General features: G+C 39.4%; 1 protein-coding gene across 3 annotated transcripts in view; it reads left to right on the top strand.

Moving 5' to 3' along the window:
- Positions 1-12797, top strand: part of IQCH (IQ motif containing H) — a 214952-nt gene that overhangs the window by 162605 nt on the left and 39550 nt on the right. The window lies entirely within an intron of this gene.

Genomic DNA, 12797 nt, shown 5'->3' with positions numbered 1-12797 from the left:
CCCATAAATAATTGTTTTATTTTGCAAGTTTTTTTTTAAATTTTTAATGTTTTATTTATTTCTGAAAGAGAGAGAGAGAGAGCAGGGGAGGGTCAGAGAGAAAGGAAGACACAGAATCTGAAACAGGCTCCAGGCTCTGAGATGGTTGTCAGCACAGAGCCGGATGCGGGGCTCAAACCCACGAACCGTGAGATCATGACCTGAGCCGAAGTCAGGCGCTTAACCAACTGAGCCACCCAGGTGCCCCTATTTTGCAAGTTTTTAAACTTTCTATAGATTATGACACACTATACATTGTTATTATTACTCTATAACATGGTTTTATATATTCAGCGTTTCATCTGTAACAGTCTTCATATGCACATGTGTGGCTCTGATGTATAAGGTCTAGTAACTGTGGCCTTTTTTGCTTTCTTTCTCACCCTCCCCCAGTTATAATGTTTAGATTCCCACTACTACTTCACAGGACTCGTGTTTAAAAATGCTCAGTCCCTCCTCTGTGAGTGCTGGGTGACCAGACCTCCATCTACAGGGTGACATGGCCTCCGCCCTCTCTCTCCTGATATCCTCTGGCCATCCAACACTGTACATGCACTTTGGTTGTTTTATATTCATTATTCTCAGTTTTATGATTCTTCATTTCAGTTAGGTGATGGTTTCAAAGTGAGAGTTTATGTTCTGGGCAGCTTTCAGCTTGCTCAATAATCATTTTCCATTTGCCTTCCTGGCCCCTCCGTCGGTTTTGAGTTCCTTTCTCAGGCCCGCACATTGAGAGAGAAAGGGACTAACTGACGGGCATCTACTAACCTACCTGGAGCTGAGGGAGGACAGAAACAGTGCCCTCTGGTGAAAGAGTGGGGTGGCAGGGAAGCAGGGGACACTTCCCGCCCCAAATATTCGTCATGAGAAATGTGATCTCTGGGGCGGTAGGAGGATGGAGCTATGGGAACTGTTGAGTTGTGATTTCTATTTATGCAAGTTTGGTAGGGGGGAGATTGCATGGCAGTGAGAGGGGTCTTCAAACCCAGAGCTGGTCCTATCCTGGGCTCACTATCCTTCCAGGTTTCGGGGATTAAGGTCTTACCCTTCACTTGGCTGGTCCCATGTGCCCTGCCAGCCTTTGCTCACCCAACTCCCCTCTTTTTCTCTCTCCTAATCACACTAGGCTCTCTCAGTCCCCCTTTCATCTTACTACCTCCTGCCACAGGGCCTTTACATGTGCTGCCCCTCTGCCTGAAATGCTCTTGCCTCTTCTTTTTCATCTTGTTAAACCTCCTCCCATCCATAGTAGTTCAGCTAAAACCACACTTTCTTAGAGAAGCCTTCCCTTACCTCGCTGACAAAGTCAGATTCACCTGTTTTGAGTTCTCACATCACCAAGTACCTCTCCTTCCCATCACTTTACCTTAGTGACAGTTTTAAACTTATTTACATGATTATCTGATTACAGCTGTCTCCCTCTGTAGACTGTAAGCTCTGTGAGGAGACATACGATGTCTGCTTTTGCTCCCCACTCAATTCTCAGCACTACTCCGCCCTGGCCCAAAGTAGGTGTTGAGTAAATATGTGTTGAAAGAATGAATGAACAAACAACAGAGGCTTTTTAGCAGATACTAGATGTGGTGCCAAGGCTTTTAGAGAATGAATTCAGGTATCAGTTGATGGATGAGATAAATATTAACCCATGATTCTGTAATTTGATCATATTATGACCCATCATTGTCTCATCCTGTTAACACTTGAGTATATTGTCATTTGTGGTATGATTTTCAATAGAACAACACTGGAGGAAGTGCTCAGTGAATACACCAAAGGGTGTTTTTACATTCGCAAGGGAAGTATATTAGCTCTGTGCATGTGTGTATAATAAAATATAATAATATAATATACACAAATATATAATGAAATATAGGCATATATATAATAATGTATAAATAATATAAACACAAATATAAATACAATTTTATAAATAAATTTATAAAACTTTTATCTATAAGATATATAAAAAATATTTTGGGGCAAAATCACTGGCATACTCTCTAGTCATTTAGCAAGTAACATCACCCCAAAAAGCACTTAATTTCTCTCCCTAGTGGGCATGCTGTGTGGTACCAATGAAGAGACTGACATATTACCAATGCCTCATTTTTGCCAGTCTAACAGGGGGAAAAATGTTATCTTGTTGTCCTTTAGTATTTCTTTGATTTTTAGTGATGATGCACGTCTTTTCATATTTGTTGGCTCTTTATATATTTTGTCTTACTTGCCTTACCATGTCTTTTAACCACCTAAGTTGGACTATAATATAAATGTTGATTTGTAGAAGCTCTTTGTACCTAAGCAATTCTTATCTTTAGGTTGTTATATGTAACAAATATGTTCTCCTAGATTGTCATTTGTGGCTTTCCCCGCTTTTTTCCAGCCATGTTTTCCACCATAAAACCATTATTTTTTCCTTTCTCACTGATTAGTAATATTTTATAGAAAGGTGTTCCAAGAATTCATCAAATTTCCACCCACGAAACTCAACAACCATTGCCAACTTTCTCCTGAAACAATCATCACTGTGATAGTGGTCATTGTCTATTTCTGTCATGCTTTCTGCATTTATTAGTTGGCAATCTGCTGTAAGCAAGAGTTTTTCCTTCTTCATCTTTCATGTATGTATGTATGTATGTATGTATATTTATACTAGTTGGAATTGGTGAGTTTCTATTTTCTTCAGTCAATTATATTTTGATGGTTTCATCATTTTGATGCTCAAATTGCCCCAGATTTCACTGCTGGGAGAACTTCAGAGTGGCTCTTGTGTCCTTTTGACATGTCCCCATCATTCTTTGTGAGTGCTGTCTTACTTTCTAGCACGAAGGGATATTCCAGGTTCATCTTACATTTCCCTGTCCAAGACCTAGGATCAATCCAAGAGCCTTGGGTCCTTTTAGTGGAAGACAGTACTAAGATCTGGGCTCTTGGTACTTTCAATGCTACTAGAGTGTCCAGTGCTTCTGGTCTCTCTCAGTGGACAGAGCTTGGAAGTATATGTATTATATATGTACTACACACACACACACACACACACACACACACACACACGCACAAATGCATCTACAACTGTCCCTATATCTATCAGTGTATAAATGTTTATTTATTTTTGAGATACAGAACGTGAGCAGGGGAGAGGCAGAGAGAGAGGAAGACACAGAATCTGAAGTAGGTTCCAGGCTCTAAGCTGACAGCAGAGAGCCTGATGCAGGGCTTGAACCTACAAACTGTGGATCATGACCTGAGCCAAAAGTCAGACGCTTAACCAACTGAGCCACCCAGGCACCTCTATCAGTTTATATATTTTAAAACCCCACGTTCCTGATAATCTAATATTTCAGTATTCTTTCCAGACTTCCTCTTTTCCACACTTAAAAATAAATACCTTCTCTAACAGTGAGAAATCGGAGACTGTTTATCCTCAATACCTGTACTTATTTGCTCAATCAATTTGTTCAGTGTACCAACCTCCCAACCAACCCTGCTGTTTTCTTCACCTGACACATCTGTGCCCATTCCTGCCCCTCCTGTACTTGGACCCCAAATGCTGTCATCTGTGTTTTATTTGTAATGTTCTTTGTCATACTGAGGTTTCAAATAGTCAAATCTAGCTCTTTTTTTAAATTACTATATTACTTTGAGCTTATAGTTTCTTTTTCTTATCCTTGGTTTTCTCAGCTATGAAGTACATTAGCTTCTCTGACTTCTGAGAAACCTTTCCATTCAAAAATTATGTATTTCAATATTTTCATAGTACCTATTTTTGTATTCAAAATTAATATTAAGAAGAAGAGAAATCTACTTTTTGGAAATATTACAAGGAAATAATCACAAAGGTTTATGTATGCATATGTCAACCAGAACACCATTAAGGATGGTAAAAATTTTCAAATAACCTAAATTCCAATAACAGAAATTGTTAAGCAAATTACGACAGAGCAATAGAATTGAATGCTATGAAACCAAAACTTCAGTTTTTGAAGAATATTTAGCAGGAAACTTCATAGAATAGTTGGAAGGCTAAAATTCAGATTACAAAACAACATATGCAACATGCTAACCATTTTATAAAAAGAAGAAAAACCCATATATATGCAGAGCAAAAAAGAACCTAAAGAAATACACTAAGAGGTTACAAGTCATTATCTCTGGATTGGAAGATTGAGGGTGTGGCAGGCAGAGTAACGGCCTCCAAATAAGTCCTAAACCCTGAAGTCTGTGAGTGTTACATATGCGGTAACAGAATGATGTGATTAATTTAAGGATCTTGAGAGGGGAAGATTAGCTTGGATTATGCAGGTGGCCAGTATAATCACGAGGGTTCTGCTGGCTCTGAAAACAGAGGAAGTGACAGCGAGCCAGGGAATGCAGACGGCCTCTAGATGACAGAAAAAGCAAGGAAACAGATGCTCCCCTAGGATTCCCGGGGAGGAATAAAGCACTGCTGACACTTTGATTTTAGCCCAGTGAGACTTCTGACTTCCGACCTGTTAAGTGACTAACTTTATAGCAACTTGTTACAGCAGCCATAGAAAACTAATACAGAGTGATTTCTGTTTTGTTCTTTGTGCTATCTGCATTTGCATTTTCAAAAGTAAGCATTATTGGGGCGCCTGGGTGGCTCAGTCTGTTAAGAGTCCGACTCTTGATTTTAGCTCAGGTCATGGTCTCATGGTTCTTAAGATCACACCCCACATCGGGCTCTGGGCTGGCAGTGCAGAGCCTGCTTGTAATTCTCTCGCTCTCCCTCTCTCTCTCTGTTCTCTGTCTCTCTCTCTCAAAATAAATAAAAGATATTTTTAAAATCTTTCAAAAAATAACAATTATTATATTTGTAATCAGAAAAAATATATAAATAATGATCATTACAAACCTGTACAGAATGTAATAGCTTACATGTTCATGTACAAGACCTTATGTATACACATGTCCTGCAACAGACATGTGAAGCAGAAAACTGGCTGCATCCATCTCAGATTCTTGCTCTCTGGTTCCCAATGGTCCCCCTAACTCAGCCTGGTAAAAGCAAAGGAGACTGGAAGCCAAAACAAAACAAAAAAAAAAGAGATAAGATGGCAATGGTACACCAAGGATAGGCCCACAATTGTGAATCAACTCCAAGTAGGGGTGTGGAAAACCCTGATCAGCCTTAAGGAGACGAGTGTTACATATGCAGTAACACAACGATGCAATTAATTTAAGGATCTTGAGAGGGGAAGATTAGCTTGGATTATGCAGGTGGCCAATGTAATCACGAGGGTTCTGCTGGCTCTGAAAACAGAGGAAGTGACAGTGACGTTCTAAGGTAGCTGTATGGAGGGAAAGTTTTGGAAACACAGGGTTTAAGTATTGTAAACATCAGCCAGAACACAGGGTCATTGGGAATGAAAGGAAAAGAGTCAGTAAATGAATCACAGGGATGTAAAGTACAGATTAGGGAATGCGGTCAATAATAACTTTATAATAACTTTGTATGGGGACAGATGGTAACTTGGCTTATCGCGGTGAGCATTTAGTCATGTTTATAAAGGCCGAATCACTATGTTGTACGCCTGAAACTAATATAATATTGTATACCAACTATACTTTAATTTTTTAAAAAAATAGGAAAAAGGCCGTCCCTGAGAAATGGAGGTGGTAGGAGCATAGTAGAAGGCACCTCTGCAAGTGGATTTATATCCAAGATTCCAGTACCCTAGAAACGAGGCAATTCCAGGCTTTCAGAGACTCCATGCAGAGTACACCGAGCTACAAGGCAGCCACACTGGAGATCTGGCCTTTCACTGAGAGGAGGGCCCTGTCCCATGTCACCATCGAGGCATCCAAGCCTTAAACAAAGAGCAGCAACTATTACCCCATTGGATCCTGGAGCCAGGGCTCCTTTGATGGGCAGTATCCACTGGGTTCCAGGAGGGGCATGAAACACCTACTGAAGGCCTCAGATTAAAGAGAGACTGACATGTTCATTAAATAAGTACTTCCCAACAGCTTACTCTAGCCCCACGCTAGCAGCCGAGGGAACAAAGATTAAACAGGATCCACTCCCTGTTGTAAGGAAGTTCATTTTGCATCCATCACCCAATTTCATCTGATACACATGCACCACAGTTGATCTTTACTCTTACTGATTCCTAGGCATAAATATTGCCTTCTTGAGATTTGTAAATCCTCTAGAAAATACATTGGACCTTGCATTTTTTACCTTTGTGATGTCTAACACAATGACAGTCACATGATAGCCAGTTGGTTGATGGCCCCCTGGAGCTTCTAGAATATCCAGATCTGCTGATCTTACTTACTCACTTCTGGGAAATTTTTAAATAAAGAACTAGTATTTACTGAGCACCTATTATGTATAAGCCATTTTGGTCGGTGCCAGAGAGGCTGCAAAAACGCAAAAGAAGTGGAGGCTTGCCCTTAGGGAGTTCACAATCTAGCTGGACAGACAGACTCAAAAAATGAATTACAAGTAAAAATATAAGTGACAACCACATAGAACAATAAAAGAGACATCAAAAAGGTAATGTCAGCTAACTGCCTTCTGTTTGGAGCAATCAAGAAAGGTTGGTACAGAGTAGGTGGGATTTGAGCTGAAAGACAATTAGGACTGGAAGGAAGGTAAGAAAGAGTGTATTCCAAGTGGGAAAGGTATTGTGGAGGTTGGTGATAGAAAAGCACAAAATCCATACGAAGTGAGGATCTACGTTTTACAAACTTCGTATCTGACTTGCCTCCTATAAATACACATTTACATATCATTCTCTGGTCCCTTTTCTTTGTATAAAGTCGCTAAACAAATTGGCAAAGATGCTTTCTTTTGAAATTTCCAGATTAAACATTTGTTCATTTTTGTGGAAACTAATTTGACAATAAACTATTTGTAAAAAAAAAAAAAAAAAAAAAAATTAAAAGACATTAAAAAAAGAAAGATAGGCAAAAAAAAAATTTGTTCATTTTTAGGTAATTGTCAATATTTAAAGTAATCATTTCTGTTGTGATCATTGATTGTTATTGCTTTAAAAAAAGGGGGGGTAGGAAATGCAATTTTTAAGAAAAGAGTTTAGATGAAAATGGCCTTGAGCACTAGCCAAGGCCTTTCCTAGATACAAAAGGTAGCCACAGAAGGAAATAGGACGAATTGTGAGGAAAGACAAAAACAGAGACCCTGACCTACATCAGAGAATATCCCACACATTCTAAAAACTGTCTCGAAGAATGCCTAATACAAGTATATCAGCCTGGAATAGAAAAAAGAGATTGCTGAGAATATTTTCATCATGATAAGTAATAGGTTCTGGCCCCAATCTGTCCATTAACCAGTTGTGATACTTTAGACAACTCACTGGACCTCTCTGAGCCTTGTTTTTTCCTTGACAAATGGTGACTTCCTGCCCTCCTTCCCACAGGAAGTTCTTAGAGGCTGAGCCGATATAAGGTGCTGTTCTTATTAAATCAAATGGCATAATCACATGTAAAACTGTCACCGAGCCCTCAGCAGGTTTTCAGACTGTGAGTGGAATCTGAATTGAATTAGCATTATTTTTAAAAGTCAGTGAGCATTATCATCTCAAAGTGATATATAAGCATCAAAAATGAATATACTTATTTCAGAGAGTAGAAAAACCAAGGTCTACAGAAATATCATAATTCCTTCTTATTCATCGCTGTATACCCAGTGCCTAGCACCACGTCTAGCATATAATAGAGCCACAATAAATATTTATTAAATGAATGAATGAACACTTCTCTCTGAGTTCTCCTCTAGTACTCTCATTTGCAAGATCTCCCTATCTCTGTTTTCAAGATATACAAGGTATTCACCAAGGAACCTCAATGAGATTTACTTTTTCTCTTTAGGGAAGGTATTTTATTTATATATAAGAAGGTTAACAGTTTATATCTAAATTAAAATTTAATAGGCCTTTGGTATAAACAGCAGTGCCTATTATTCAGTGTTTTTAAATGCTATAATAGGCACATTGTTAATCACAAGTTAATACCTAGTGAAGGGAAAATAGATCCCAAAGGATTTTGAAGCATTAGAGTAAAAGACCTGTCCCTTTAAAAGGTCTGCATCTTCATGTCAATGAAAGAGACCTGTAATGTACAAGTAATAATAATGATGATGGTGATGATGATGACTTCTACAATAAGCACAAAGCCAATGGTGACAATAAATTTTACAGTAAAAACTACAATTCTGTTTCTTAACACTGATAGTTCAGGTAAACTGGTAGCCAATTTTGCTATATGTAACGTTACCATACGTGACTGTCCTTAAGCATTTGGTTAACCCCCTTTTGCTGTAAACCTTAACCTTCAGAAAGAATGAACGCAAGCCTAAACATCACCTCTCGGGTAGAACTTTGGTTGGTCTTCATATAATAGACCCAGTTCCTCTGTTGATATCCAGTCATCCCACCCAGGACTTCGGACATTTACTCTCCTCATGGAAGATCCTTGCTTCCTTTCAAATGAAACCCAGAAACTTCTCTCTGGACTTTGAGGTCTTTAACTAACTTTAACCACCAGAAACATGGCCAGGCCAGGGCAAATCTGGGCGCTCACACTGCATCCTGCATTTCTGAGGAGGTTCTACATATTTGCAGGACTCAGGATGGCAGCAGGTAGGAGGAAAGGAAAAGGCTTTCTACAAATGCTAAGAAAGACCAGAAGATATGTTTCCACATACATATGCCAAACAGCTTGTCCACCAACATCACAAAACCAAAGCTGAGTGGCCCTTTCCTACCTCCAGTTGCCACCTGTGGTCAAGACTTTTCATGTGATAAAATTTTCGCTTTCAAAGTTGTCCCTAACATTCATTTTAACCAAACGTGGGGTTGTACAAAGTACATACCATCCGTACAATAATGCTGGGTTGACAAAGTACAAGGTAATTTGCTCTAGGCCTTACCTATTTCTTAAAACACCCCTGAATCATCCTTCTCCCACCACGTGGCACTAATTGCTTTTCTCATTGATCGTATCCTAAGTGCTCTTCACGAGAAGCAAGCTGATCTGCTTGGCGGCACCAAATCCAAAAAATGCATTCTCATCCCGCCTCCCACATGCCCCTTTCCTGCCTGCCACTTGCCTTGCCTTTCTTTTCTGCCAGTATACAAGTGTCCTTCTTTCAAAATGTTTCAAAATCCAACTCCTCATGGAAAGCCACCTTAACTAATCCCCCTTCAACTGTCCCTTCATTCTCTAGCACAAGTATAGTCTGATGGCCAGAGTAATTATTAATGATAATAGTAACTGTTTACTGAATTTTTGTCATGTGCCACACACTCTGTCAGGTATTTTACACTGTGGTATTCCTAATCGTCACACCTGAGAAGTGGGTGTTATTATCATCCCTAATTTACAAATGAAAAAACAGGCTAGAGTGCCATGTTCAAGGTCACATGGCTACAAAGTGACAAATCCAAGATTCAAACCATGACTTAGCTGGCTGACGAGCCTGTGCTCTTTCTCTCAGCAGATGCTCACTGTGGTACTGCACTGAATTGATGGTGACTTTCTTTGTAAGCCACTCCCCCTCCTCAACCATCACCACTAAAGAAAATGTATGTTTCTCTTGTATATCCTCAATATGCTTGTTGAATTGAGTTGAACAGCTTAAAGCCAGAAAACACATCTCCTATTTTTTTAAATATATTCCATCCTTGTGCTCTGCACATAAGGTAATCATTAAATGTTAATGACTAAGCGAAATGGAATAAAATCAGTGTTGTGGTAGCCATTTTTAAGCTTTAAGAGTTTAAATGAGTAAGCCCATACACAGCACCACAGCTGGGAGCGCCATATTGCCATTAAGCCAGAAGGTGGATTAGCGGGATGGGAACATTTGAAAACAGACACCACAAGAATGGTTAAATCAGTTTCCCAAACCACTTTCTACAAGTAGCTACTGCTTTTTTCCCCATAATAATTTCACAATAATTAGCCTGCTAGGTGAGAAGTCCCAGGCAAAAACCTGAATGTCAGAGGAGTTTAGAACGTCCACTGAGTACTGGGCCAAAGTTGAACATGGTATGGACAACAGGTAGAGCCATTCCAATCCAGTTGGTCAAAATGTAAGAGAACTGCCATCTATTATGAGCTTCATCTTTCAGGGTAAATGCCTTTGTTCTTTCCATTAGACTGATGAAACACAAGCTCACATTCCAACACATATGGATATCAAAATGTGTATTTGGTGAGGAATAGTGTCTTATGCTACCAATTTCTGCTTCCTTTTGCTTTCTTTGCTCATAGCACAAAATCTCCTACTTTTTGCCAAAACCTTACTATGTAGCTTTTTAACTTAATTAAATATATAGGCAATTACTGACACCATCTGTCTTCATAGAAAAAGAACAAGAAGTGACACAAAAGACTGAGATTCTGAAGGGAATATTTAGCAAACAAAATCTTCTAGCTCCACTATAGTGATATTTATTTTTAGAAGCCCTTATGTTATTTTAAATCATTTATGTTTCTTAGAAATAATGAATTTGAGCTATACTTACAATGTGGTGGCTTTAGTATGGTTTTTAAAAAGGAAAATACCAAGTAATCCATTGCTTTTTCAGTAAAACAAAAACTTAAACATGCCGTTGAACATCTGTTACCAGTATAGTCTAACACAGCACTTAAAATCCTTTGAAGTCCCTGAAAACCTTTATAAAGTTACATGAATCTTTTGCATAAATAGAACTGTTTTAACAATATGTATATTCCTTTAAACATATATTTTGCTTTCTTAAACATAAGATTCATTGTGTTGCCTATTGTTCTAAGCTCTTATAAATCAATAAATAAAATGGCTTCGCTTCCTGGTGAAGTGAGTCTCCCCCTATCATGCCACAATCCTAGCCCACACTAGAGTGCCTACTTATTTATGTCTGTTTTTTTTTAACCTTTTCTGATGTCTCTCCACAAATGTCTTAATATGTAAATGATATCAAATCAATCCACTGAAACTTGATCAGCCTAAGTTAGGAACCCATACAAAATACAAGTCCAAATAAAACAACAAAATTCAGCCCCCATAGGGAGAGCATAGGCAGGGAATGGATACAAAGGAATTCTAGAGAAGAGAAGCGTCACATACGGCTTCAAGAAGAACATGGCAATGACAGTTACCACCAAGAAGGACAACTGGGTTCTCCTACAGCAATTCTGTGAACTGGAAGAGCAGGTTTTTGAACCCCATGGGGCAGCAACTCAGTGTCCTACATAAAAAATAAGAAGGGTGTAGGATGATAGGACATCAGTACAAAGAAGTTACTTTTCAAAGAAATACCTATAAAACTTCTATTCATATTAAAGACTTACACTATACCAAAGACTATGCAATCTCAGATTTGAGGGGGGAAACACCCATGTATGTATTTTGTATTTTTTATTCACTTGTTGATTAAGGAAATATGAAGAAAACTAATTCCGCAATTATTTTCTGCAAATTGCTTGCAGACTGTACAAAATGCTTAAATCAGTAGAGGCAAAACTAAAAATTCACACTTATCTGCCATGACTTATGAGTCTTCTGGTTCATGCTTCTGAGCTTAAGTTATATATTCGGAAACAATGCATTGAATTTTAGAAGAAGAGCTGGGGAGAAGGAGGGAGGAAAGGAGGAGGAAGGAGCAAAATACCTCCCTTAATGCTGTTTCTTTTATTTGCTAGAAACTGAACCCAGGGACGAATGGTGCAAGAAGGGGTCAGTTAGGGCGGCCTCTGGGGTGAAGCCCTGGGGTGAAGCTCAGTGGAACAGAGGCCAAAGTAGCAGCAGAGCCCCGACAAGTAAGCTAATAATAATAACTGAGGAACACTTATTCAGGTGAAACTACAGGGTGATTTTCAGTCAGCAGCTACTCAATTGGAATTTTCTCCAAGGCCCTAAAGCTCCACCCATACATTTCTGGAAAGTGCCACAGGACTTTCATTGATCATGGGGAGGAATCTTGGCTTTCTGCCTACACTGAAAGACAGTATTTCTTTGTTTTTATACGGCTCCTTTATTATAGGCTCTCGAAGCGCTTTACAGACAAATAATGGGGACCATGAGGTAGAAAGGTGTTAAGTGGCTTGCCCAAAGTCCCACAGTAAATCACAGGCCTTCCTCTGGATTCAGAACGACCTAGTAAGTGGTGGAGCTTCTAGGTGTGACTGCTGGCATTGGTGTCCTCTCACATCCAAACATTGGTTTCCCTCCTAGGAGGAGAGAAATTTCCAAGATCAAGGACAGGAGAGAAAGCCTGGACCTCAGAGTACAGCAAAGCTAGACTGAATCCTAGCCCTGCAGCTTAGCTGTGGAACTTGGAACATTTCTGGGTCCTTTGAGCTTTCACTTCCACTTTTTTTTTTTTTTTTTTTTTAAGAACAAGAGCAGGGGAGGGGCAAAGAGAGAGAGAGACCAAGAATCCCACCACAGAGTCCAACACGGGGCTTGAACTCAGAAACTGTGAGCTCACAACCTGAGCCAACACCAAGAATCGGGTGGTTAACTAACTCAGCCACCCAGGCGCCCCTGACTTCCACTTCTATAAATTGGGGATGTTAGTGTGTGCCTCACAAAGTTGTTGTGAGGATGACATAAAAAATACCGAAGTGCATTTTGCATGACAGGCCTTAAATATACATGAATTTCCCTCCTTTTTCATTTCCCCAAGTCTGCCTCCTAAAGTCTGTCCTCCACTTGGTCAAAAGGCAGCTTCTTAAATACTCTTGCCACCAAAAAACGATGGCATATTGGCTTGATGGAG

This window comes from Hyaena hyaena, unplaced genomic scaffold (assembly GCF_003009895.1).
Source record: "Hyaena hyaena isolate Hyena2069 unplaced genomic scaffold, ASM300989v1 scaffold_15, whole genome shotgun sequence".
Taxonomy (NCBI): Eukaryota; Metazoa; Chordata; class Mammalia; order Carnivora; family Hyaenidae; genus Hyaena; species Hyaena hyaena.
This window is presented reverse-complemented; position numbering and strand designations above follow the sequence as displayed.